General features: G+C 47.6%; 1 protein-coding gene across 3 annotated transcripts in view; it reads right to left on the minus strand.

The window, feature by feature from the left end:
• SMAD3 (SMAD family member 3) overlaps nucleotides 1-26,958 on the minus strand; it is a 73,645-nt gene that overhangs the window by 24,834 nt on the left and 21,853 nt on the right. Inside the window, exon 1 of one of the 3 annotated variants that reach the window (XM_068695824.1) lies at nucleotides 6,493-6,513. The exons of 1 other annotated variant lie outside the window; for it this stretch is intronic. The gene's annotated coding sequence lies outside the window, so the exon portion shown is untranslated. Of the gene's footprint in view, nucleotides 1-2,398; nucleotides 2,659-6,492; nucleotides 6,514-26,958 lie in introns of those variants that run through there. One more of the 3 variants, XM_068695823.1, reaches the window with a different exon arrangement.

The following is a 26,958-nucleotide window of genomic DNA, read 5'->3' on the forward strand; positions in this document are numbered from 1 at the left end:
ATTGCCAAACCTTCTATCAGGTTACAGAACTGTTCCTTCCTCCTACCTTTCTTTTAACCAGCCTGTGTTGAACAGATCTCCATGTACAACTGACTTGATATATTTATTATTCCATACCACCTAACAGGATTTCTTCTAAACATAACAAGCTTCTCTGCCCAAAAATTCAGTGCTGGAGGGTTCTCCAAAGCAGCACCACTCATTCTGGTGGGGCAGTGTCTCTCTCTCTTCCCAGTCAAATGCAGCTGAACACATTCGTGTCTCCATGCTGCACTGTGGGATTAAATAGCAAAGGCTGGGAAGAACTCTTCTTTTCACAGCGCCGATGTTCAGACCCCAGTGGGTGATGCAGACTCTCACTGCCACCTTCTTAAGTAGCACGTATCCTGAGCTTTAAGGGTAAGAGTGAGAAAATATTGTGATCTACAAGCCTTTATTTATCATCGCCTGCAAGTGTGGGAGTGTGTTAGCCTAAGGCTTGAGGGCTACATTGTTGGAGAATCACAGAATGACTTGGGTTGGAGGGGACCTTAAAGACCTGGCTGCTCACTCAACACGGTGTGTTCACACAGGACCAAGAAGCACCCAGGGGAGAGGTTACTCCCCAGCTAGGCCAGCGATAGCCAGAGATGAAAAATAATGAGTAAGGAAAAGAGACCAAGGCTCCAGGAATGCAGTCAGGTAATTTAGCTGCTTGCACAACAGCATGAGGCATGGTCAGGGCAACACTGCAGTAGCCACGAGAAGCAAACAAGAAGCCCCTCAGGCTGAACACCTTCAGGATTGATCCATCTGTACATGCTGGTACATTTGCTAGGGAAGTTTAACACGTGGAGCTGCTACCCCAAACTGTCCAGACTACTGCTGCTGAAAGAACAAAGGGCAACAGTGACTCTTAATAGCAAAAACAGAGAAGGGAAGAAAAAAGAATGACAAAAACACTGAAGTATTATTTTTTTTAAACAATCCTCTGTAACTGTTTGAAAAAGAGCGAGGAATAAATAGGAGAACATTACATTGCATAACAGGAATTTGATTTCTAGGCCTGATTACAGTGTTTCTTTTTTCTTTTCTTTCGTCTTTTTTTAAACCCTGATTTAATTTGTAAGATCCTGGACCAGAAAAGAAATAAAAACACAACGCTTATTTTTCTCATTGGGCATTTTGCAGATATCTTCCCTCCAGAGAGGTAATAAAACTCTTCCTGGTACTCCTTCTCCTTTAAAAGTAAAGCTAAAAGCACTGGAATGCAGTAGCACAAATCATGCAAAGTGATGTAAGCAATAAGATACTGGAGGTTATTTCTGTCAAGGCTGAAATCTCCAGAAGTACTCTGGTAGATCAGAGGTCCATCCCACTGCTTCCCCTCCCTTTCCATGCACATATATTCACTCCTGCTTGCAAAACCCATCAGTTTTCCATCACCGTCATTAATCTTCCAAGAGAGCAAAATGTCTCAGTGCTCAAGTATCCAGTAACAGCAGTATGTGCAAAAAGGGGTTAAGGAAAAGAGAAAAACAACCAGGAAGACAAAGTCTCAGTTACACATTTCCATGGGGTTCTTATTAAAAACCACGAGCAGAAGCTGTTTTTTAAAACCATGACAAATAAGTTACCAGTATGCTCTAAAATGCACCAGGAATTATGGCCACAGGCTGTGATTTTCTCTTGAGCACAAAACATGATAAGTAGTTCCTTACTGGCCCCGCATCTGGTCTCCACCAGGCAAGCAAGCACTTACTCTTGTAGCAGAACCTGGCTGTTGTGTGCAGAGCACTGAAATATCCACAGGGCTTCACCGAAAAGTTGGATAAAATCGCAACTTTCCCTGAATACTGGCCAAATGAAAAACACTGAATAAAAAAAAAAAAAAAAATGACCCATGCAGCACATTTGTAATTCAAAAGCTGAACCCTTGCCATCTCTTTCCCCTCAATTTGCTCAGCATCACTAAATTTTCCAGTTTCTGGTGCAGTTTTAACAATACTGTCATTCAAGCTCAAGAATTAGAAGTAACTGTGCCCAGCTGAGGCTTGCAAGGCACGTTATCACACTGCCATAGAGGAAACTGGTAATACTTCTACTTAGCACGTAAATTGATAGGAGATTAAAAGAATTAACAAGCTTCTAATTAATCTGCAACACGTCTCTGTGGAAAGGATAAGTTTTTACTACCCCAAAGCAAAGAAGTTAAATGATTCTCCCGAAGAAAACAGCAGTTTGCATCAGAGCCCCACCAGGAATAAGGACTTGGTACCCCCTCAGGGCTACCAAAGACCACCGCTGTTTTGTGCTGGCCTCTCATCTGGGCTGCTGATGCTTCCCACTCAAGCCCTCCTTTGGATCTGGAAGCAAACCACATCTCCTCTACCCTTGTGGATGGTGTGTGGGTACTTACAGGTAAGCTCAGGATCACAGCCAGTGGGTGGCACAGCTCCATGCGTCTGCTGGCCATCGAGTCCCGAGCACAGCCTGCTCCAGCCTACAGCACCAGGTGAAGATTTGAAAGGTAGAGAGCAAATCCCATTCCTTCTGGGGCCGCATAATTCTTCTACTCTAGGCTCATTTGTTCGGGGCTCGCAAAGTAGCTGACAACACAGAAATTACCAACACGTCCCGTGTGCGCCTTGCTGCCTATTTACATCTCCGTCTTTACCAAGGCTTCGCAGACTTCCCCAGCCCCCACTTGAAAGCTGAAGAAATACAGCACGGAGAGTTGATGTCAGGATCAGATTATGACAGCATGAGTCATTTATTAAGATTCCAGTAATGCTAAGCTCTTTAGCAGGTGCCTTGAGACCATATTTTTCGGAGTCTAATTTCAGATTCAGACATAAGTACGTTTTATTGGTTTACCATAAACTGCCCATTGCTGCTCCTTAAAGCCGCCTCCTGCTTGTCCTGTACTCTGCAGCTCTCTTCTCCGAGACGTGTCCACTTCTACTCCATGCTGGCATGCAAATAACAGCTTAGTTTCATTTAGTTTTCTTTAAAGCTATGGATAGGTCTTGTTTTCTCATGTAACATCATAATATCTATTTTTCCTCTGTACCTTTTTGTAATCTCTCTGTTGTTTACACCACTTCTGCTTATGCCATGGCTACAGGATATTTGCTACTGGCTATCAAAGCCAGTCCCCTTTCTTCTACCTTTAACCATTTTGTAGTTATATGGCCCTACATCTTTCACCTCCTCCTTTTCCTGATCACCAGTACCACAGAAGATGGATAATTTGGAGACCCAACTGCACATGCCCTTCACCGCCCTCTGCCCTATAAGCTGGCCACAATCAATCCTACTGCTTCGTTAAGGCTTGTTTAATCATGAACCCAATTCTGAAGTTCCCAATATACGTCCAGATATTTCTGTTATCTACACCTGTCTGATCACACTTGGACCTGCCAGGTGGATGGCATTTCTCACAAGACACACGCTCCTACTCCTGATGCCTAAAGAAAGGCGATGAACGGGAATTCTAGTGGCAGGACGCTGCTCCCAGGACCTGCAGCAGGAATCTTGCAGCCAAAAGTTTTATTTTGGGAAAAAGGTAGTAGTGCACTACTACTAGTCCACCTTGAACAGAAATTGGTAGAGAATAAGGGATGCAAGCAGCATCTGAGAACCGAAGTATTTCTGAAGGTAGCACATCCAAGCCCTTTACCACAGTTATCTTTTGTAGAGCAAAGTTAAATTTTGCATGATTTCTATAACCCCACTGAATTTAAATCTTTTTTTTTTTTTTTTCCCCTAAGCACCCTGGTCCTTTTGTTTATTTCAGCAAACTTTCTTTGCCCAAATCTGTCACACTCCTCTAAATTTATTTGAGCTCGTGCCTTGAGGGGACTGGGAGTGAAGGAGACAGACACAGTAAGGAGCTTAGCCTCTCCCGAGGAGCGTGCCTTTTTGGAAACCCATTTATCATGCAAGCTCGTCACTGCTTTCCTGCTTCCCAGAACCCTGCGTCTAACTCCAAACGTGAAATCCAAAAAGCAGCAACACGCTCTCATCCAACAGAACCAGCAGCTTCCTTTCTCCGAGGAGATTCCAGGCATTCTGACGGCTCTGTGTGTTTCTGTGCTGGGAGGAGTTTGGTGAGGAGAAAAGGGATGGATGGAAATGCCAAAGACATTCAGGTTACCTTCCATAATGCAGAAGGTATTCCAAACAAATGTGTTTCAAGAAAGAATGACTAACCAGAGCACATGGAGCTGATAGTAGTCTAGTAACACTCCCCCCACACCAAAAAAAAAACCACAACCAAATAAAAAAGCTGCTGCAAAACTCAGTTACTGTGTTAGCTTCCATGGTAATTCCACTGCTTTACATTTAATATCTAGCTTCAGCATCCATCTTCTTGATCCTCTAAGGAAAAAATCTTCGTAGCTTCACTGCAGCCAAGAGCACTTTGCAAATTAGCATCAGCTGTGGATACAGCCTAAGTAAAACCAGAGCAAAGGACCCATGGAACGAACGTGCTTCTTAATTGCCCAAAGAGAAAAGAAATGAAGGCGCTGCACAGTGTTTAGACAGAAGTCTCACACCAAGAACTGCTGCCCCAAATATACCGGCTGCTAACAAAAGCAAGCCTGATTACCATCACGAGTGCTGAAAAATGACACTTTTAAGGCCTTGGACACTCCCTCACAACATACACAATCGTCAGTGCCTCCAAGAGAGGCTTCATATAAATACCAGGAGTCGGAACTGACTGCTCAGATAAATGTTTGCGCATTCTATCAGGCTGGGACAAAGCCAGCATTTCTTATGGAAACATTTTTGGTGGTCCTGGGCAAAGACCGTGTTTACTTTATAGCAGATATAACTAAAAATACTGCACGCCAGCCTCCAATTATCTTGCTTGGAATGGTTTGAGGCTACTTGAGGCTCATTGCTGTTATTTTCTTTATTATATAGTGAAAACGCTGCTGCTTTTCCTGTAATTTGAAAAGCTGCTATTTCAAGGTCTGTGTTTGTACCTCCCCCGCGTGGATAACAAGATCCAGGGTGCAGTTTTACCGAGTGCCCACCTCCCATTTTCAGAAGCAGCTCAGGTGCTCATCCCACAGATCTATAGGATCCTTGAGTTACGTGGGCCTGTCAAGTCTTAAAGTCATTAATTCTGCCTCCGTATTACATTGCTTTGGAGCCACTTTTTGCACAGCCAGGGCTAAGTGACAGCCCCGCAGACACGGGGACGGGGTCCCACAGATGCTCACCCTCACCCCTGGACCCTGAGCCCTCCTCGGGGCTGTGCTTTGGGATCCATCCAACATCAGGGCCGTGTGTGCTCAGGCAGCTCTGCCATGAGGGCCCGCTTGCCTGAAATGAAACGCAGATTGTTTCAAACAAAACAAACCAGAAAAAAAACAACAGAAAAACCCTTTAGTCTGGGTTATTTCGCCTTCAGTCTCTGCCGCTGTCCCCAGCGATTAACCACCTCTCTTTTCCAAGCTTTCCCAGCCTCTGACCCACTCGGGCGTCCCGCGAGCTGTTAATGAATCAGTGGCAGATGAATCACTTCCCATGTGCTGCTCGTTTCGTCACACGGAGCCATTCTCACAGCCTTTCCTCTCCGCTCGCACGGACCCGATGACAAAGAGCGACCTCCGCTACCAAAAGCGGGCTGCGAGTTTCCACGAGGAGTTAACAGAAGGTGCGGGCGCCCTGCGAGAGAGGTGAAAAGGGTAGTGGAAGAGGGCTGTGTTAATTTTACAACCCCGACTTCCTTCATTATGAGTCACCAGCAACGCAGGAGAAATCCAGCTTACAAAAGTAAACCTGCGAGAGTGTGATGTCTTAGGGGAGTGCAGCGGATTTAAGATGGAACGCCTCATTAAAAACCTGCAGAAGTTAATATTTTACAGTCTCTCATGTCTGTAATTACGAGGGAAAGCAGAGTCAGGGCTCTGCAAGGGTTCGTGTGTATTTGGGGGGGGGCAACTTTGTAAACTTCTCTCTCTCATAATCAGCTTTTACTGCACATCTGAGGAGGGCAGGCAGGAGAGGAGGTGGTGTTGTGGGCTCTTGGTTGGTTCCTTTGTTTTATTTTGTGGGACTGCTTCTGTACAAGAAGAGAAGAGCCTTATTTGTACCAAAGAGATGGTACCGAATTTTGTACCATAGAGATGGAAAAAAGCTTCGGCTGAAATATTTGTTTTTTCCCACCAAAAGCACTTAACATCAAAGACAAAAGGCAGCTGTGTTCGTGGCCTACCTGAAAGCTTCCTTTCTTCTAGTAAATCTACAGATCAGCTGAAAGGGTTTTTTTTTTTCCGGCTGTCACTCTCAGCTGAAGGGCACAGCAGAGGAGTCGCTCCCTCAGCCCTCCCCTCCGGCCACGATAACCATCTTATTCACGGAAGCCCAATGCTGCGTTCCTCAATTACAGATTATGGTTTAAAAAATGCAAATAAGAAGAAAAAAAAAATAAAAACAAAAGCAAACCTCAGCGCTTCCCCCATGCTGCAAGGCACGAGGAATTCCCTCGCTCACCAAACCCCATCAGGACACACGATTTTCCTGGTGGGACACCAACAGCTCCAGCACTCGCTGTCTGCCTGTAGGAAAGCAGCACTGAGCACGGAGCTTTCCCTTTATCCTTCATCCTCCCCTGCCCTAAGCAGCACCAGCTCTGCACCGGTGACAGGGCTGGGAGCGAGGCTGTATAATTTCTGTGCTTAACTCTGACTAATGCAGGATGTGTGGGAGCGCAGCACCCGGCATGAATAACAGCTCCATAAAGCACGTATCAGTATCACGCTAAGTCATTCTTATCATCCAAACAGGATCTGAAGCATGTGCGTGCACAGTACCTTTCCTGTAAAGGTTTTTATCGTTACTGTTGCTTGCATGGAAAGGCAGCTGGTATGACATAAAAAGGAGCAGGAAAAAGCAAGTGGCCAGAACAGCCGAATCAACATAAACAAATACCTTATTTTTATGTAAATGTCACTAGTAATAAAAAGTCGAGGCAAGAAGTGATTAGAGAACGCCCAGTAAAAACCAACACAAAAACAAGTCACCACTCAACCACCACGGGAGACGGAACGGTGCCTAAATGGGATGTTGTTCAGAAGTTTTCCATGAGGCGTCCACGACGAACAGCTGAAAATATCAGCTGCATGCAAGCTCCCATGTAAGCAACAGACAGGTTTTCAAGCAGCTTTCCTGTTGTCAGCTCCCCATCCTCTCTCTCCAAACTAAAAAGAAAACAACGCTCACATCCTGGGAACCCCGCTGGATCAAGGCTGAAGCATGAAGCTTAAAACAGAAACAGATCTAGAGCCTGCCAAGGAGAGAGGAACGAGGAGGGAAGTAGACTCACAGGTAAATATTAGTTTGTACTTGAAAAAGCCCGAGGACATTTTAGAGATGCTTTTGATTTCCATGCCAGCTTTGCGCCGTCCAACACTGGATGGGCACGGCCATGCAGGGGGACGAGCGCCTGGTGTCTCTACCAGCTGGTCCAGGGTGACGGTGACACTGCCAGCCATTATCAGCCGAATTTTGGAAAGCAATCAGTGGCAGTCCAGAAATGAGACAGGATTTTCGACCTCGTTTTCCTTTTGGCCCCTCTCGGTTGGTGCCTTTAATGGCAGCCACACGGGAGTCTGGCTGTGCTGCCATGTGTGGTTTTGGCATTTGGGAAAGGGGAGAGGAAACTCTCCTCACCTTCCCTCCATCCCATAACCACACAGAGCTCTCTTCCTGCACCTCACCTTACTGTCCGGCAACCTCTGTGGGCACTGGCCTGAGGTACAGTGCTGGATAAAGACCGGAGGCTCCCTAGGCCACCAGAGAGATGTCTCCTGACCTCCGCTGTGACCTGAAAGGGGAATCCACAGAAGACAACCCAATTTCTGGTTCTTCAAATCCTAAAGTGTTTTCAAAACTATGCAAGTGCATGAATAGATCTGTCCATCACTGTGGTAGAGCCAAGAGAGCAGCTCTAAAAGGCTGCCCATCAGCTCACGCCGCGCAGCACTTTCGTGGTCAGGGCGAAGACCACCGCTCGCTCCAAATCAAAGCTTGAGGGCAACTTGAGAAGCAAACCATAATAACTACCCAAGATGAAATGCAGACAGGAGACCCAGGAACGCCACCCAGCTTCTCTAAAACAACACGATGAGACACGTAGAGGTAACAAGCAATTACGGCCTTCTTTTTATGTCTCCTCTCCAGCAGCACAATGCCCTTGTGCTAGGTCCCCGGGTCAGCAGTGACTCAGAGAACAGAGGGCTTCCAGTGAATCATCCACACCTTTTTAAGCACCCTCCAGGTCTTGTTGGAGATGTCTCACTACCTACACCTTCCCTAAATACTTACTGGGCTGTCCGAGGCTTGAGAGGCTGTGAGGCAGAGCACGTGAGCAAGGCTGCAAAGCTTTGTACCACTCCCGACACCTGAGAGGTTCAGAGGGGGATATGAGACACACACAGACCCAACGGCACAGCTCGCTCCTACAGCAAGAGGCTACGGCCAGGAGCTATAGGAAGATAGGGAAACAATGTGGGAGAAGTCACAAATATTTGATTTCACAAGCCAGGACAGTTTTCTTTCCCCTCCCCTTGTGACTAAGCCTTTGGTCCACACACCCACTCCCGTCCTCAAAAAACAACTCCGTGAAACAAATTTGATTGCTCTAAAATACACACGGGCAGTGACCAAGCACACCTCCTCCTCACAGCACGGAGTCTATTTACTGAGAGTCTGCACCAACTGTCTGCTTTGTAGGGAACAGGATCCACCTCCCCCTCTCAATGAGACATTAAACACCGGCGAGCCCAGCTCCTCTCCGCTTGCCTTATCCATTCCCAAGCCTCCACCTCTGCAGACGACGTCGTTCACACGGACAAATTGCCTGAAATCTCTCCTAGCTGCTCCTGGGGGAAGGAGCAGTGCACAGCATGCTGTGGGATCCCAACAAATCCCAACAGATCCCAACACAGCGCTCGGAAGCTGTGTCCTGGCACTGACCTGCTGCGTGTCGCCGAGGCGCACAGCCCTGCCACTTCTCGCTGTCCTCTGGTTTCTGACGCAGCAAGGATCCTTCTTCAACTCTGCAACAGGCTTTGGGATCGTAAGATTAAAAAAACATGCAAAAATTCCTATTGAGGAACGCCCAAGGTTGGTAGCCTGATGAGAAGAAGCAAATCCTCTGTGCACGTTTGTCTCCTGAGGGCTCTGCCACACCAGGATTCTGTCTTGGGGACAGATTTGTAAAACGTGGCGGTGAAATAAACAATTCCTCATGCATCAGGAAAACCACACAGGTGGCCTTTTACGGTCCAAGTGTCATAAAAACAAAGCAGAACAAATTCCTGTAAGCCTGGCACAGAAGAGATCAGGACGTTTGCCCTGGTTACAGGTTGTGCTGAGATGTTAACCCTAACCCTAGGAACCTTCCCACTAACCCTACCCCCAGTGGCCTCCCCAGCTGCTGCCCGTTGAGCTCACTGCTTGTGCCCTGCTACGTTTTCCTGCAAACACACACACAAAAAAAAGCACCCTACCCCTTCTTTTTTCCTCTCAGCAACCAAAACAAGCTGCCTGTCCTTATGTCATCCCATCCAGTCTTTTCCTCCTCGCTGGCACACCACTTCAATATCTCGTTCCTTCAGCCCCTCAAAAAACACAGCTGCTAAAATTATCGTTCTGGCCCATCAATCACACTCCTCTCCTAATCTGTCTGGTATCTTCTGCAGAGTATTAAGTTCAAGCAGCCCAGAGCCGTGTCCTCAAGGCACTCCAGCACTCTTTATAGCCCACATCTGAGAGCTCATCGCAGCGGCAGCTCCCTCCCCACCCCAAACTCCTGGCACCCTCTGGACACCCGCCACGAGTTTCCCCCTTGCTGCTCCTTCCCTGCCCACCTCATCCACCCCTTTCTCCTTCCTTTTGCAGCTTCCAGCATTTCTCTGGGGCACGGAAGAGGCTGCCAGCCCTGATGGGATGGAAGGATGATCCCTTCCTGACTCATTTTGCTGGAAAGGCCAGAGAAATGGAGCGTGCCACACGCCACCACCATGATGCAAGCAGAGAAAAAGGTTTACAGGGAGGGGATGGTGCAAAAATATTAAAGTAATTAATACAGCCCCATGGTTACAGTTTTCTCCAGATATTCCCCTGGGTGCTGTCTTGCATTGGTTAGGCTGCCAGCTATTCAGTGCAGGGACAGTCTGTGTTTTTTCCCCCTTCTAAAGCAACAAGCACATTCTTGGCAGCTAAATTATTAATAAGGAACAAATGGGAATTGATTTATAGATGAGACCGAAGGAGAGGATTTGTCTTCCTTCAGTCCAAGCCATCATGCCCACATGGCTTTGTCCTGGTCCCGTCGCCGCCAAAATCTCCATCTCCCACCCGGACCACGCAGCGCATCCCGCTCCCAATTACCAGTGTTTACACGACCTCTTTACCTCGTGTATCTGACCACTGACCAGATATTGCAAAAGAGAAGCAAAGTGTTTATTGTTCTTTCTGTCTCTCTTTCTTCTCAGCCGGCAAGAAAAAGCTTAAGCTGGATTAGTTCGTAAGATTTTATTTTTATCCATTGTGTGCTCGTGAAAGAAAAAAAAACTACTCAAGGAAAAGATGAGTTTCACATTCAGGCTTCGAATTGCTGAGCTGGGGGAATCAGCTCTCTCTCTGCTGGTGGAAAGTTCCACAGATCTGGCCCAGCTCTCCACACCAGAAGCATCTGTCCTCCTCCTCCTCCTCCTCTGAGCACGACTTTCTTGCATTTCAGCCCCAAAACCTGCACCAACCTTTGCTCTGCTGAAGGTTTCCCCCTGTTACTTATAGGTTCGCTTGCAAGACAAGCTTTTTGGGGCAGCCCCTGCGAGTGCTGCCCCACAGCCTGTTGTGCTTATTCTAATTAACAGCACCACACACACATCCTATTGGTTTCAGAGCGCTCACCACAATTTGTTTGGCACGAAGAACCCATCAGCAGTCAGCCTGCCACAAACTCCCCCTTTTTAAGGCGGGACCCGTGGCTGAAAGCAACACAAAAGTTTGCTTCTAGAAACACGATGGAGATGGCCCCCAGGACTCTGAATCCCAGACAACGGGAACTCTTACACGAGGCAAAACCAGCCCTTCAAAGGCTTGTAGGCAAACGTACTGTCACCGAATATTTCTGTCATGGAAGCAAGAGCCTAAAAATACAACGCGAGCAGATAATGCGCTGAGACAGGCCGGCGCACATCCTGTCTTTGCTCTGTAAACACCACGATGCGCGTTGGCACTGCTGTGCAGCTCAGGCCACCCGTCCCACAAGTAGGGCAGCAGCTTGTATGAACGGCAGCTTCGCCCCAAAGCGGCTCTGCTCTGACTTGGGGAGAGCCACAAACCTGGGGGGAGCACGGCTGGGCTGCCTCCACCTCCGGCACGGGCAGCGGGGGCTCGGGGAGGAGGTGTGGGAGGAAGAAGTGGTGTTGCCATCCATCTTCTGATACGGCACCTGCAGGAGCACCGCGCCGTGCCGCAGCAGGAAGCACGGCCTCGAGATGTGCTGACTCACTGCAATGTGGGGCCCTGCCTCCGGCACAGCTTTTTGGGTCCTCCGAAGGCAGCCCTGCTCCTCCCTGCAATTGAAGAGCCCTCGTTGTTGGCTCCTGTCCCTCTGGAGAAAAGAGAAACCAGCAGAAAGGGCCAGGAGGAATCACCCATCACCTCCTGCATTGCCTCTTCCCACCTGCGAAACTTGGGCTTGAAGGGGAAAACCCTCGTTTAGCACAAATGAGAAAACAAATGATAAAGGCTAAAAAGAACTGCAGCACAATGGGCACCCGAGGAAAGATTTGTTTCTTGTTCTAAGACACGGCTTGCCAAGATTTGGGTATATTAGACCCAAATCCTCCAAGCCTTCAGATACCTTATAGGCTTTTTATCCTACCAAAATCACCCCTGTTGGTCCGGATGCTTTTATATGAAGTACGTGTGTTAGGTCCTCTCTTACAGGAGCATGTAAGCACACTGGAAACACTTTGCAGAGCTTCCATACCACCAGAATGGATGTCAGACTTGATTTTATTCAGCGCAGTTACGTGTAGCAGTCACTAAAACAAAAAGCCAGAAACACCTGCAAGTGTTCAGACAAGCCAGGCTTTTCTCAGGACCCACCGTGTGCCCAGAGCTACCTAAAGGGAAGTTCTAAGCCATAAAGGATATTCAGAAAGACAAACAAAAACAGGTTCCCAAAACCTGACAGGTCACTTGCCTTTCAGGAAGGGAATGAGCAGAGCCGCTCATTTGCACGTGGGATGCATTCGGTGATTCCAGTCCAGCCCCCTACATCACTCACTTTTGAGGAGACTAATTGTTTTATGGCACTGCCCACTAAACCCCAACCCAATATCCAGGCTAATACACAACCAGCATAAAAGAGAAAGTCCCGGACCCAAAGATTTCCATTTACAAGAGGATGCAACAGGTAAATGAAAAGGACCAACAGGACGGAGCAGCTGCTGCAGGAGGGGTTGCTCTATGCCAGAAGTATAAAGGGCTTCATGGGGAAAAGAAATTAAAAGCATCACCCCCACGTTCTTCTTCCCGCAGTTAATTAATTCGATTTTACTTTCAAAACATGTGTGCTAAAATCCAGGTGGGCAAACCTGGAAAGTGTTTTATATTTAAATGCAGGGGAAGAGAAGGGGAGAGGGGAGATGTACACACAACTAAAAATACACGTTAGCAGGAAGAGGAGGCTGCGGGGAAATGTGTGTATCAGCAACGCAAAGCGCACCAACCCTTTCTGTTTTCTTTTACAGATGACCCTTGATAAATTATCATGTCTCCTTTAGGGATTTTTCTAATCTGTTTTCCATTATTACTCCTCTTTTTAAGGCAGATAAGGTTGTCTCTGGTTTTGAAACTTCGACAAGGGCCGCATCCTCCCACATACCACAACTTGCACTGCTGAAAAACCTCCGGCTGCCCAGCCAGCTACTACTCAGTAGCCTTGGTGCAATAAAAAAAAAAAAAAAGGGCAGCGCAGACAGCTACAAGAGGCACTAAGACCCTGCTCCGTCCTCGGCTGCACGGTGCGGAGAAGACGAAAACAAACCTCCCAAATTTTGCTTGCCCCCAGAAGCCACCGAGGGCTGCTCGGCATGCCTGCACACCGCACAGCCGCTCACACAAAACCTCTGCAGCTCCCCACACGTGGGAGGAGCGGGAGGGCTGCGGTGGGAGCAGCACCGGGACCCCGCGGCACTGCGGACGCACACAGCACCTTACCCGTGAGCAAGCACCGAGCCCTGGCCCACGCAGCAAAAACCAGTGCTGTGGGGGGACTGTGCGTCAAGGTTTTTTCCTGGTTCAAATGCTTCCGACGGCAAAGACCATCAGAAGCAAGACGAGGAGGGCTGGAGGAGGGCCAGGCTGTGCGGCAGCACCCGGGGAATCCTCGCTCGACCACGGCTGCGGCTGGCGCGCTCCTGACTCATCAGCTAAGGTGCATCCGGCGGCGGCGGCAGGTGCTGGATTGGCAAAAGCATCCCCCTCCTAATGGCTTCCTAATTGTTTTCTGACAACCACTGCGCGTTCTCCAGAGGGCTGTTAAGCCAGGGCTTTGGAAGAGGACGGCGTGCCGGGTGTCACGGGCAGGCACGGAGCAGCGCAGCCACCTGCTTCCGTCGGCATCGCTGCCCTTCTCACCTGCTGATGGGCTCGGAGGGCTCCCAGAGTGGTCCCCGGCAAACAAACCCTGTTACCCACGTTGGCACTCCAGAAACACCCTGTCCATGTCATGTTTAAGTGTTTGCTTGAGGTCGTGCATCAGCTCCAGCAGTTTAACTCTGGGCTTAAATCAAAGCCTGCACTCAGAGGGCTCTGCAGGACAGGGATGGGTTGGGGAAGCGCTTAAATGGTTTGCTGAGGTAGGATGTAAGAGGCTTTGAAAGCTTAAAACACTGCTGTTACCTTAGATAATGAAGTGTTAAAAAAAGACCCAAACTATTTTGTTTTGCGAGCACTTATTATTTCATCAGGCAACACTAACACACCTCACGGCAACAGCTACGCGTGCTCATTTAAAGCCAGTGTTCAGCCCCACGCTGCTCTCCTATCTGAAGAAAAGCCAACGTATTTAGCATTTTGCTTCCTGCTGTACAGCCCCGACAATCGCAGGCCTTGTCTGCGAGATGAGGAAAAGCACCATGGAATATCGGGTGTCACCTCCCCTCCACTGCCTGCACACCTGGGGTGAGCAACCTCCTCTCACCTAAGCTTTCTTGCACAATAAATGGAGGAGGAGAAGCCTTTACTCAGAGGGACTTTTCTTTAAGGCTCTGTATTAATCACATTCCTTTAGAAAAAAAGAAAAAAAAATCATTTGAAAGCATTTAATTTTACTTTGTGAGTGATAATAGCACAAGTGGATTGCATCATCTTCACCAGAACAGTAATGCCTTTTAAGTTACTTTTTAGTAGCTGCCTCAGACATGCCTTAGATAATTTTATTGGCCAACTGAGGACTAATGCAAGACATATTCTATGAATAAATGCATTTCCAGAGCCCCGGTCTCAGAAGGTGATTTTGCAAATGGCCAATGAGAAGTGCCTGCTTTGAAGTGTTCCTGGAATCAGTTACAGTTGCTTAAACCACCGATCAAATTCTACCAAAAAAGGCTTAGAGAAATGTTACTTCAGACTAGGTTTATCTTTCCTATAAATGCAAACTACCGCATTAAAAACACAACTTTCCCTCGCAAAATATGCACTTTCACAGCTTCTGAGTATTTAACAGCGGTGCTTAAAGTCAACATTTCATTTTCTTTTTTGGAACAGTTGAAAAAAAATCAAAGCCAAACTGCACTGAATGGAAAAGGTAACTCCGAATGTCTTTCCCTTCAAAATAAATAATTGCTGGAGCCACACCAGCCCGTGGAAGGGACCGGTTGGGTTCTCACAGTGACACTGGGTTACCATCCCTGCAGTCTGCTGTGCTGTCTCAGGTCAGGAGGTCTCCTGCCTGTCCTTCATCCAAAAGGTTCATTCCCTCTGGGGCAAAGCCAACAGCCTCAGGTCAGGGAGCTCACTGGGCTTCGTGCTGCCCAGCTCCATGTGCAGCCACCACTCGCAAGATGCTCAGCCCCATCCTGGCCTTCTGCTGAGCTCAGCTGTCCCACCAGCAGGCTAATTATTCTCAGCCTTCAGCTGACTTAATTTGATTGTACACCCATTTAAGCAATCCTAGCCCAAGCTTCCCAAATCCATAGACTCATCCTTCTAGTGAAATCCCCAAGTGTACTTGGCCCAAAAGACTGCAGGAGATGCAGAGGTCACTTCCATCACATCACTCTACAACCGGCCTGCCTGATATTTTGGGGAGGGAAGAGGTGGACAGAGGGAAAGCGTTTATCACATTCCTTCTTTAAGACCACTTCGCTCTGGTCTGTATTTATTGTAACATCAAACCCCTTTGACTTACATTTTACACAGAATGTTTACAACACGTGTGGGCAAATTTAGCAGGGTATATTTTTTAAACTTGATCGCCTTCCCACATCCACAGGCTGAGTTACTCTACACATAAGGCTCCTTTCACAGTAACAACGCCGGGGCTTTCCATACGCACTGCTGCTCGAGAGCAGCATCGCTGGCAGGGCTCACCCCATGCATGTGATGTGATCACATTTAGCATGCTGGGAGCCCTACCTGGAGAGGGCATGCACCTGGGAAAGAAAAAAACAAAAAAGGCAAGGAAGCCATGAAAGAAACCACACCGAAGGAGCTCACAGGTGAGGTGGATGAGAAGGGCCTTACTTGAAGTCCGTGGACGTTTCAAAGAAAGCACACAATGGTGCTGCCAGCTCGCTCTCGATGGAACATTTTGTTTTACAAGGCTGTTTTACAACACGGCTGTTTTCTTCTTGTCAGGATCACAGGAATCCTCAAGGCGTCCTTCCTGAAAAAGTGGCAGCGCTGCACAAATGGGCTTCGGGAAGGAGGGGAGGTTTTAAGCCATCTCCTCAGGGCAACGCCTGGGCCCTTTCCAGGCTGTGGTGTAAGAGTGGTGCGGGAGTGGTGCTGTTATTCCGCCTTTGATGGCATTATTCCTTGGGCACATGCCTTTGCTTCTCTCATTTTGCTGTGGTTTTCCTAACATTATGCTTTTATAGGAGAGTTTTGCAGCAAGTTTGAGGGAAATGACATCACCAGCCCTCGGTTCAATCAGCTTAATACAGAAAGCTGCCTTCAAAGCAGCTTTTAAAAATACATTTAAAAAAATGCTCGTGCATCCAAGCCTGTAAAGTCACATACAGAGCTTCCAATTCAAACATCTGAACACTGATACATATTCATCCTCTGTGCTGCTAATTAACCACAAGCTGATTTCCTTCAGCAGCGTGTTTATTTTAGCAGTATGGCTGTCCAGAGCCTACCTTCCAGAACCCAGCAATAATTAGGCTGCATAAAACAAATAGCTATGTTCACTCCTGAACTGAAAAAAACATCCCATGGAATCGGGGTTTTGCCTTCTATCGAGAGCACAAAAGGTAACAGCCACCGAAATCTTCCTCGAGAAGCTGGTAACAACCATATTTGCCTCTCGGGAGATTAATTAGGCCAAAAGTGCCATGATAGGGCAAAGTTAAAACCCAAAACACGCTGTTGTTTAGCCACAGATTCCTATCTCTAGCACGTTTTTCAATCTAGAGCAGTAACAGAGGAGGCTGACACCGAGGGAGCAGCACGGGGCACCCCCGAGCAGACCCAGCCTCAGCTGTGCCATCGGTGGCAGCAGCTTGAGATAAAAAGGCAGTGTGTCACGATTTGTCCCCAGCGAAAGAAATTAAGTCCCAAGGGAGTCTGCAGATCCCTGAAATGAGCAGGACGAGCCCTCTAATACAAGACCTAAAAACAGAAAAAAGTCACAAAGAACCAGAGACAGGAAGGCGAGAGGCACAATGGGCTGTATTTAAAGCATGATAAAGCAGTTGTGCCAGCACAGGAGTGAAGCCCATCCATTGGGACAGCAGGTTCTAGCACAGGCATCAGTTTTAGGGATGAACAAAAGCAAACAGCCTGGCAAGGAGAGCAGGGTGATGGGCAGGAGGGCTCACCTGCAAGCTGCCACCCCGCCTGTGCAGGACATCAATTTTATCCGTGAACTGCTGCTTGGCACCCTCCTCACACACCTTATTTATAGCTGAAACCTCAACTTTTCGGGAATAATCAATGCTTAAAAAGAAGGAAGAGCTCTACACCATATTCAGCGAGGCACTTTGAAAGCCAGTGAGAAGCAGTCACTGATCATCCCTAAAGATCACCCCAAAGGTAATGAATTAGAAGCAACTTTCATTGCCAAAAATAAATAAATAAATAAAAAATCCTTGCTAAAAACGATGCTCTGACCTCGTCAGACTTGTGGGCTGCATGCATTCACCACTCCTTGTGGGAACTGCATTCCCAACGAACAAGCCCTCCTTCATGTGGGGTGTTACTGGTTAAAAACAATTCAGGAAAACATTTTTTATCCTTGTTCCTTCTCCCAGCAATTATTACCCATGTTTTGTTTCTGTTTATGCAATTAAGGCCTTTCACTCTTAACCATGATCTAACTACAGCTATAACCAACATATGGGCTTCATGTCACATGCCGGTAGGCAGGCGAGCACGAGGCCATATTTCAACTTGGCAGCAATCCCATACAGAACTTTGTGACTTTCTCTTACCCCCAGGAAGGTATTTCTGCTGACAAGGCACACACACAGACACATTTCAGCTCCGCATGTGGTACAGCATCTCATCGCTGCGCAGCTCTGTTTCGCTCTGGCCTGGTTTTCACAGCCCTCACTCCTGGGCGAATACTTTCATGATGTGAAACCTCAGCTCCTTTATCTTTTGTTTTTACCAAGCGAGGCCTGAAATCTTGATCGGCACAGCAATGTGAATTAAAAAGCGTGATTCTTATACTCACGTTTTCACCAACAGCCCTCTTGTTGATGCAGTTGTATCAGTAAGAGATGTCTTTTCTTACCATTATAAAGTAATTAACATTTATAACTGACATAAAACCCTACTGGCAGACTGTAGCTATCTTGGAGAATATTGCTAAGGCACGCTACAGTCAAACTTCGCTTTTCTGTGAAATGCACGATTTTCAGCCTTGCTTAAACTCTTACAGCCGGATGGATTGCTTTGTTACCCAGAAGCAAGAGTTATACAGGACAAAAGTAACAGCTTTGTATGAACATCCTCACTTCTATTAATTCCTTTGCAGCAAGGCCTGGAGCTAACAACATTCCTTTTATTATTCCTATTAATTCCTTTGCAGTCAAGGCCAGGCACCCAGCTTCTCTCACCCATGTTGCTGCACAAGAGCCTCTCCTCTCCTGTCAAATATCCCCTGGGATCTTCCTTCTCTTGTTCTCCTCACTGACAGAAGGAAAAGGGATGAAGAGCAAAGCTCCTGGCTCTGCGAGGAGCTCCCTCCCTCCCTGCTTTCTTCCATCTTTCATCGCCTTTTGCTGTCGTGGTGTGGTCCTATCCATATGTGCAAGACTAAAAGCCGTCTGAAACGCCAGCTCTTCATTAGCAGATGTCAGAATACTGCACACTGAAATTCTGAGAAAATTTAATAGCAATTCAGGATACATACTGATACAGGATCCTCTGTGCTGTGCTGGGACCCTCCCATGAGACTGAGTTGTACAAAATAATTGACCAAAATTAAATGAGTGAAGTCACTGAGAGACCAAATGTTCGACCCATAACTTTTTTTAAATATTCACGATTCCAAAATATAACTCACTGATCATGCCTATTTGCTTTAAAAATACATTGCCCAATAAACATGTTTACTGACTGCTCTTTTCCTTCTACTAATCTGCTCACGACTCTTGGGCAGGTCAAGTTTTCATTGCAATTTTTATGAAAACTGGGATTAATTTCTTTTAAAAAACACTAAGCAATTCAGAAGCTCAAGCTGAAAATCCTGGTTGACTGTTCTCATAAAACCTGCAGGGTACCTAATGATATCTTAACTGCTTGCACCCCTCCTGGCACATACAGACCCAGTACAAATCCATATGGCATCAAGAAGTATTTTGCACCAAACCACCCTAACCTAGCACTTTAGGAACCCTTTTACTTTTTATCCTGGCTTTCTCTATGAACTATGCAGTCTGCTGCCTCCTGTGCCTAACTGAAGCAGGGATCCATTTTATTATTCCCCTAAGAGGAGGAATGAAAGGAGAGAGGGGATATGAGAGACAACTTCGAAGAGCTGCCATTCACAGAAAACCAGTTCAAGCAGAACCACTGTCTAATAAGAAGCAAGGCTTGCCCATGACTACACCTCTTACTCAAAATAGCAAGGTATAAGAAAGGCAAGTGGAGATGACGAGCGTGCCCACAAGCCTGCAAAGCTCAGAGGTCTGCAGGAAAGGCTATGTGAGTGCTGTGACAATTTCACATTTCACACACACCAGCATCGGTAGGCATCTTGCTTCCCCTTCCTGGCTGCGGTCAGGCAGTGGGCAAGGGTTAGAAGTCACACTTCGCTGCTTGCCTGCTACCGTGGCGTCTGTCTTTCCTTGCAGCGCTGGGGCAAAACTTGAAGGCTGCACAAATTAACTTTATTAATAAAGAAATGATGCAATACAGCCTTTACACCGTGCTCTATCCCCAAACATAAATATTGCTCGTGATGCTGAAATTCTATATGATGTTTACGAGCACTGTAAGTTTTCCCTCCTTACGTCATTATACTGCAGTGTCATAACCAGCAAAAAAAAAAAAAAAAGTATTCTGTATGTAATTATGCAATTGTATGGCCCTCATTAACACAGTACCGAGTGCCTGATTCCATGAAGTTGTCTCAGAGCCCCCAAATAATTATTTGCTTCATTTTGAAGAAAGGAAACCGAGGCAAAGGGAGACAACTGATCTCAAGTAATGAAGGGAACAGGAGCATTAAGTTCACAAGTTCCCTGTTGTGTCCAACATTTAATACCATTTCTGTATCGCGTATATGCACATGCCCTTTGTGGAAAGCAAGAGCAACGAGAGAAATAAAATTTCTCATATCTGACAGTGACAGGGCAGGAAATTCTTCATACCAGTTTACGACAGCAAAGAGCAACATTTACTGTTTATGTTTGCCTTTCTAAATTGACATTTTAATAGCTTCCCTCCTCGTTACAGTCCTTCTGCCTAAACATTTCTGAAGGCGCATGTGCGTAGAGGCAGGGGAGCGCTCACGCTATGCTCCCCGCTATCAGGCACCCCTCCTCGCTATCTCCTTTTGCAGAACCACTCACCCCTGCTGTATCAGGGCAGAGCCAGGAGAATCCCAATAAGCAACTCCCTCGTTCCTCTGCAGAGACTTAGGACTTAAGCCAGAGCTCAGGGAGGGTTTGGGAAATGCAGATGGGCTTTGGACCAGGCCGGTCACATCTGTGTACATATTTGCTTTGTATGACTTTAAAAAAAAAAAAAAGTCTTCTCACAGTCCAGGGCTTACACATCATTCCCACGTTGCTTCAGCAGCACAGTCTGTGGATTGCCCTCTGCCAGTCAGCCTCGCCGGGTCTCTCACGGGTCACTGTGAAAACGAAATGCTGAACCCCCGCCGCAAATCGTGTCTTTCTCCCATCTACACCGTGTGGTTTGGTATAATCAAATACATTCTGAATGAGCATGGGGTGAGTGTATGCAGTGGCAGCCTTTTATTAATTGGCTGTTATTAAAATAAAAAAAAAGTTTTGGAGCGTCTCTTGTGGGAATTCCATTTGCTCAGTCTGTGCAGGAGGCCTCTGGAGTTACTCAGAGGAGAAGAGCTTCACTGGAGCTGCTCCAAAAAAGTAAATGCAAAACCAACCACACGTACCCGTGGCTACAGGCTTCACGCTTCACCAAAAAACCCTCCCCCTCACACTGAGAAACTGCAGAACGCACCCCTCAGGAATCAGTAACGTGAAGTACACCCAGCGAAACCACAGCGCTGCTGAAACTGACGGGCTCCTAATTCTGCACAGCATTAGGATAGACAGGCCTAGGGAAAAAAAAAATCACTCTCCAAGCCCTTTGCCCCTGTGCAGGGCGATGCATCATGCAGGACCTCGCTCTTCGAATGCGCCCACGGCGGGCGGGTGGCGAGGCTCCGTGCTGTGTCTCACCGTGCTCTCACTGCGGCTTCCCCGGCGAAAGCGGGGATCTTCTGGGGACTTCCCTCCTGCAGACGGGTTGCTCCAAGCCACCCAAGCACGACGCCGCGGGTCCACGGGAGCAGCTTCGAGCTGTTTCTGAGCGCCGCGTTACTCACGTGCAGATTTCATCCTAGGTCACCGCTGGGGCTGCTCCGGGTCCTGGGCTTTTTGGTCAGCTGAGCGCACGAGGCTGCCCGCACGGTTTACTGGCTCTTCTCTGAGCAAACGTTGGGCTGTGGTACTGTAACTTCTAAGGGCATTAGTGAGAAACCCCCCACAAAACCAGAATTCCCACTGTAAATGACAGGAGGTACAGAAGAAGGCAGCATCTTGCCGATGACTTAAACCAGGCTGATAACAACCCACAGATCACAGCACGATTAACAGGATGTTAACACCTTGCAGCAAAGCATCCCCGCATGCTGACTTCGTCTGTGGGTTCGGTACACGGTACCCTCAAAGTGAAGTGGTGAGGAAAACGCGTGCCATGGTGATGCAGAGGGAAATGGGAACACGGAGGCAGCCCCTGTACGTGCTAGGGGAATGTCCCGCTGGCAAAGTGCAGCGAGACCTGGAGATCAGGAGTGGACTGGTGGGGACAAACCCAGCCCAGAGAGAAAAATCGATGGATGAGGGCATGTGGGAGAGATGGAAAAGTGGCAAGAGGGGAAATTGCAGGGAGCTGCAGAGGCAGACGGAGTGGTGACACCAGGCTTTTGGCACGGCGGGAGGGACGGACGATGTATGGACCACGGGGGATGGTGCTGGTGGGGACGCACCTCCTGAGCTCGGCGCTCAAGGGTGAAGGAAATAAAGAACCAAGAGAGTTCAAGCCCTCATTAGACAGCTCTAAAGCCGAAGGTATGGCATCAAGTTCACCTCTCCTCTGCAGTATCGGGTTATACCAGCACGCTGCAAGCAGCAGTTGGCACCCAGCTCTTCTGCAGGGTGCCAAGGCTCAAGAGACACTCAAAGCTCTGATTAAAAACCTCTGGGTGAAGCCAAAAGTGAAACAGTTGCAACACCTGTGAGAAAGGCAGCAGTAATTAACTCAAGAATTTCCCAGCTTGTTAAGTGTTACTTTTCTTGACGGCATTTCAAGTGCCGGGCCAAAAAATACCAACATCTGTAAGAAAACTCCAAACGAGCGAGAAACACTTAAAAAGCTCCCCCCACACACCAAAACCAAGGTTTCAGTAGCAGAACGAGAAGAAAGGTCAGGGAGACACAGTCAGCTACCATCAGAAGAGTTAAATGCTTTTTTATAAGACGGATATAAACTGAAAAGCCAAAAAGTTTAGAGGAACAACAGAGTATTGATGCCAAGGGAAAGGCGTTCTGCTCATATACCAGCTCTGGGCACCAAAAAAATAGCAAAACACTGCTATGTTTAAAGAGATCTCTTCTTTTCTGATAAGTATCCTATAAATCCACACATATATAATCATCTGATAGCTTGGATGTATTAAGTTGCCGTTTTCAAGTCTTTCCTTTTAGTGTTGTAGGAACTGCAAGTTTACACAGGGTGCCACTGACCTTCCTCTTCCTGCTCCGTGGAAGACGAAAAATTGGATAGTATTACAGACAAACTGTGTCGCAATTCCTAGGCACAGCAGGGTCAGATGAAGTTCAGTCTTCCCTTTGAACTTTCTTGCCTCTGTGGGCTATCTTCAAATCCTTCGTGTTATTTTAACATGGTTTTTAAAGTTTAATTTCCTTTTTGTGGCTTTGCGTGATTAACGTTATTGACGTTAAAAGCGATATGCAGCCCCCTTTTCATCTTTCGGAAAAGAAGGAAATATTTGTGGGTTTCCCCCTCCCCCATTAATTAAAACCTTGTGGCAGCGATCCCTTCAGCTGGAGGCAATAGGAGGAATCCCGCTGCCCTCGGTGATCCTGGAGCCCACCCTGCCCAGGCTCCGGGGCTTTTTGTTCAGCAGAGCAAGAAGTGTTCGGCTTCATCAGGCGTGGTCTGAATGGGTTCCTTTCGGGTCCGAGTCTCAGCTCTGGATGCAGGGTCATGGAAAAGAAGCGGTGTGAAGAAGAGGATTTTAAACTTTGCACAAGGCTCGGCATAAATCCCAGGAACAGAGCGGTGACAAACCGGACTGCTGAAGTTTTGCAGCACCCTGCTTTAAATCTACAGCATCTGCACCCACCGAAGCAACCTCACAGCCCTCTAGGAGCTGCTAGAGGGATGGATGCACTTTGTTTGGAGCCCATTTTTTCCCTAAAGGCGAGGCCCGTTGTGGCAGCCTACATCCCAGCATCTGCTGCCTGGTGCTGCTTTTGGGGACCAAATTAAGGCAGGAGAACCTGGGCACCTGGCTGTGAGCAGGGCCAAAGGAGAGGGATGGAAAAATGCAGATCCAGGGCGCTTCCCAGGAAGCATCGCAGCGACCCAGGCACGGAGATAACCTCAGCCAAGTGCTGAGCTTTGCTCCTCCAGATAAGCAATAACAGCAAGTAATCAATAAGGGAATGAAGTGTTGACAAAGCAAACCAGCTCTAACATGCTCTGTTTTCACATGCAGTCCTGTTCTCGTCGCATATTAATGCGCTGAAATAGCCCGAAAAATTGTGTCAGCAAAGCGTGACTCCAAAAGGGGCTGGTGATCCTCCAGCACTCCGGGGGGAGAAGAAACCAAGGTGCTTAGTCAGAGAAACCTGTATCAATCTAGCAATGCAACTTAGTTTAGCAGAATCTTTGATTCTGGAATGAAACAAGAAAAAGAACAATCACATAAATCCAGTGAAGATCCTATAAGTTTGTAGCAGCCACCACTTGCCATAGGAAAGCAGAAATGACTCATCTAAGGCTGAAGCACTGAAAAAAAAAGAAAAAAGCACTTAACAGAAACAACTTAGCAAGGACAGTTTGATGACAGTTCTTCTGTGATGACAGGCTCCTAAAAGATATGCCAGTTGCAATAAATATTTCCAATTTAGATATCTGGCATTAAGTGGAGAGAGCCAAAGGCTTAAAGATGTCACATAACATAAGCGCAGCTCTGTTTAATTTTGCAGTTTCTGAAGCAGTGAAACCCTGGGCTTGCTCTTTTTTTTTTTCCCTCTCCCTTTTTTGATATGCCAAATCCATGACCAACACAAGAACCGTCTTTGCTCCGCTGTGACTAACGTTGATCGTTTGTATATAAAGTAGCCATTATTCAACCAAATGCGAATTCAGCAAGTGCTTTTAAAAAAAATCACCCACCCCCTAGCAAGAACCGCAAACCAAACAGCCGCCCACACCCCGGCTGGAGCATGCCTCTGCATTCCTGAGCGCTGAATAACAGGAGGCGCTTGGAGCCCGCACCGCTTTCTTACGGCTCCTCGCAGCCCCGAGAGAGAGCCCAGCGTTGGGGTGGCAGCTTGGGGCACCCCCCCTGCCCTCAGCTTAACTCCTTTCCAAGCGTTGCTTGAAAATGCGGTGCCCCTGCCATAGCCTTCTCTATTCGTTTTTGTAAACTCAAGCCATGACGAGGGAAAAAAAGGGAATAAAGTATGTGAGTGAGTCTCTCAGCACAGCACAAATCTGTCTCGGCATCACTGGGAGTGCGAGGTTTGAGATGCAGCCCCTGGGTGATGCTGGTACCTGCACGCTTCCCCGCTGATTCAGGCAGGAAAGACAAACCCAAGACGAGGCCAAAGTGCGAGAGATCTCCCCAGAAGTCAGGCCTGCACTCAGGAGGAACAAGGCACGTTATTCTAGAGGGTGTGCAAAGCCCAGGCAGGCTGGCACAGCCGGGGGAAAGCTCAACCTGCCGGGCCTGGCCTCGCTCCCCTGCCCTCTGGTCAGCAGCAGGGACATAGCCCAGGTTTCCCTGCAGTACCGACCCCATTTCTCATTGCCTGTCCACCCTGCCGAGGCCTCTCTGCAGTGCTGGATATAACAGGGCTCTAGGGAACGGGGGGCAGCGCACACAGCTGCTGAGGGCTAAAACTGGAGAAGGATCCTGAGAAAGGAGCAGCAGCTCCGGCTGCAGAGCGTGGAAGGCTCGCAGCCTCCAGCAGCTGCGGAAGCAATTTGGGACGGTGGAACCACGGAAAGCAAAGGCTCTCCCCCCCCGACACAGGACCAGAAATATTTCCAAACCGAGATGTCAGGCCACAAATAAATCCTCAACAACATACCGTTACGTTGCTTATGTCTCAAATCACTTCTCATCACTGCTAACGTGCAGTTCGGGCTCGGTTCTCAACTTCCACTGGCTCCCTTTGGCCACAAAGAAGCCCAGCAATGGGCGAAGGTTTTGCCACAACATGTGCTGGGGATGGTAGCAGAAGCCTCCCAGTGTGTCTCCATCATGTGGGTGCTGTGCACGGTGCTTACCCTCCACATTTCCCAGGGCTGAAGCAAAGAGCCACTTGGAGAAGCTCTGAACCAGACGACAGGAATTCCCAGGGTGGCTCCCAGTCCTGCAGCAGCCAGCTCAGGAGATCATTAATAGAAAGCCAGACAGCTTTGCTGAATCTAAGTCCCTTGTTTGCCTTTTGACCAGTGTTAATGCAATACTCCACGCTAGGGAAGAGTCACGGAGCAAAGCATCCCCATCCAAACACTGCAGCACCACAGTTTCTATTTATTTACTACCCTGGGGAAAGTGTCCAATGCCTTGGGCGTGCTGCTCTCCTCACCGCCTTCACGCTATGCCTTACCTTGACCAGATTTCTGTAAGTCTCTGGCACAAAAAACACAACCCATCAAATACTAAAAACAGATTTAAGATGGGATTGCCGAGTAATATTTCTTCCCGTAGGAGGCCAGTCGATCATCTCATGCCGAGTGCTGTATCAAGGCACAGAGACTTTATTTTCTTTTGCTAACAGCTTTGCCAAGATCTTTACGGGAAGGCCTGGAAACTCCTACCATGCATCACACAGCAGCGACGATCCAAGGCAGGTACCCAAGTTGCTCAGCCAATATGACAATCCCCTATTGCTAAATCCGCCGGTTCTTTGAAGAACCTTGAATCACTTTTAGCGCTGCGTTGGCCGAGGGAGCCGGATGTTCCTCTCTGCAAAACCTGTCACCACCGCTCCCGAGGCAGCACAAAATTGCTCGAGAGAAGCAAAGATGCCCCTGGGCTCTTCCGATGGGAGCGTTTGGCCCCCTCGCCTTCCTCCCCTCACCTTCGTGTGCCCAAATGTGAACAGTCCAGGAAATAAGGGCACGATATTTAAAAATTAAAAAAGTAATAAAAATAATCTCTGCTCCTCTACAGCCTAGGAATTTAAGCCCATGAAGAATTTGACTCTAGGTGTCAAAGCAACAAGTTATCTTGGAAAAAAGTTGTATAACCATATACAAGTAAGAACTTTTGGTGGGTTAAATTAATGAAATGATTCCAAGTAAGTTCCCTTCTCCCCTTACCGCCTATCTAGCCCTTATCCCCGTGTAATGGTATCAACACAATCAATAGCTCTCCAAGTCATGTCAGCTGCTGGCTAATTTACACTTCCATAGTTGCCATCTGCTATTCAACCCATTGTAACACAAGCCATCAGCCTACGATCTTAAACTAACATGGTCAAAACAAAACTATTGAAAGACAGAAATTTTATCCATATTCCCAACGGGTAAAGGAATACATTTAATCCAATTATGGTTTCATCACTCTCTGTTTTTCAAGTTCGGTTCACACAGCAGCCAGGAAATTGTGTTACAGTATCTGCTTATTCAAATTCAGCCATCAGCCCGGCATTCAGAGAGAAATGAAAGGTACTCACTGATATTTTAGGTAAATTCATTAAAACCTGAGACTTCCAAATAGAAAAAGCTAAATGATCTTCA

Source organism: Anas acuta, chromosome 12, assembly GCF_963932015.1.
Source record: "Anas acuta chromosome 12, bAnaAcu1.1, whole genome shotgun sequence".
NCBI lineage: Eukaryota > Metazoa > Chordata > Aves > Anseriformes > Anatidae > Anas > Anas acuta.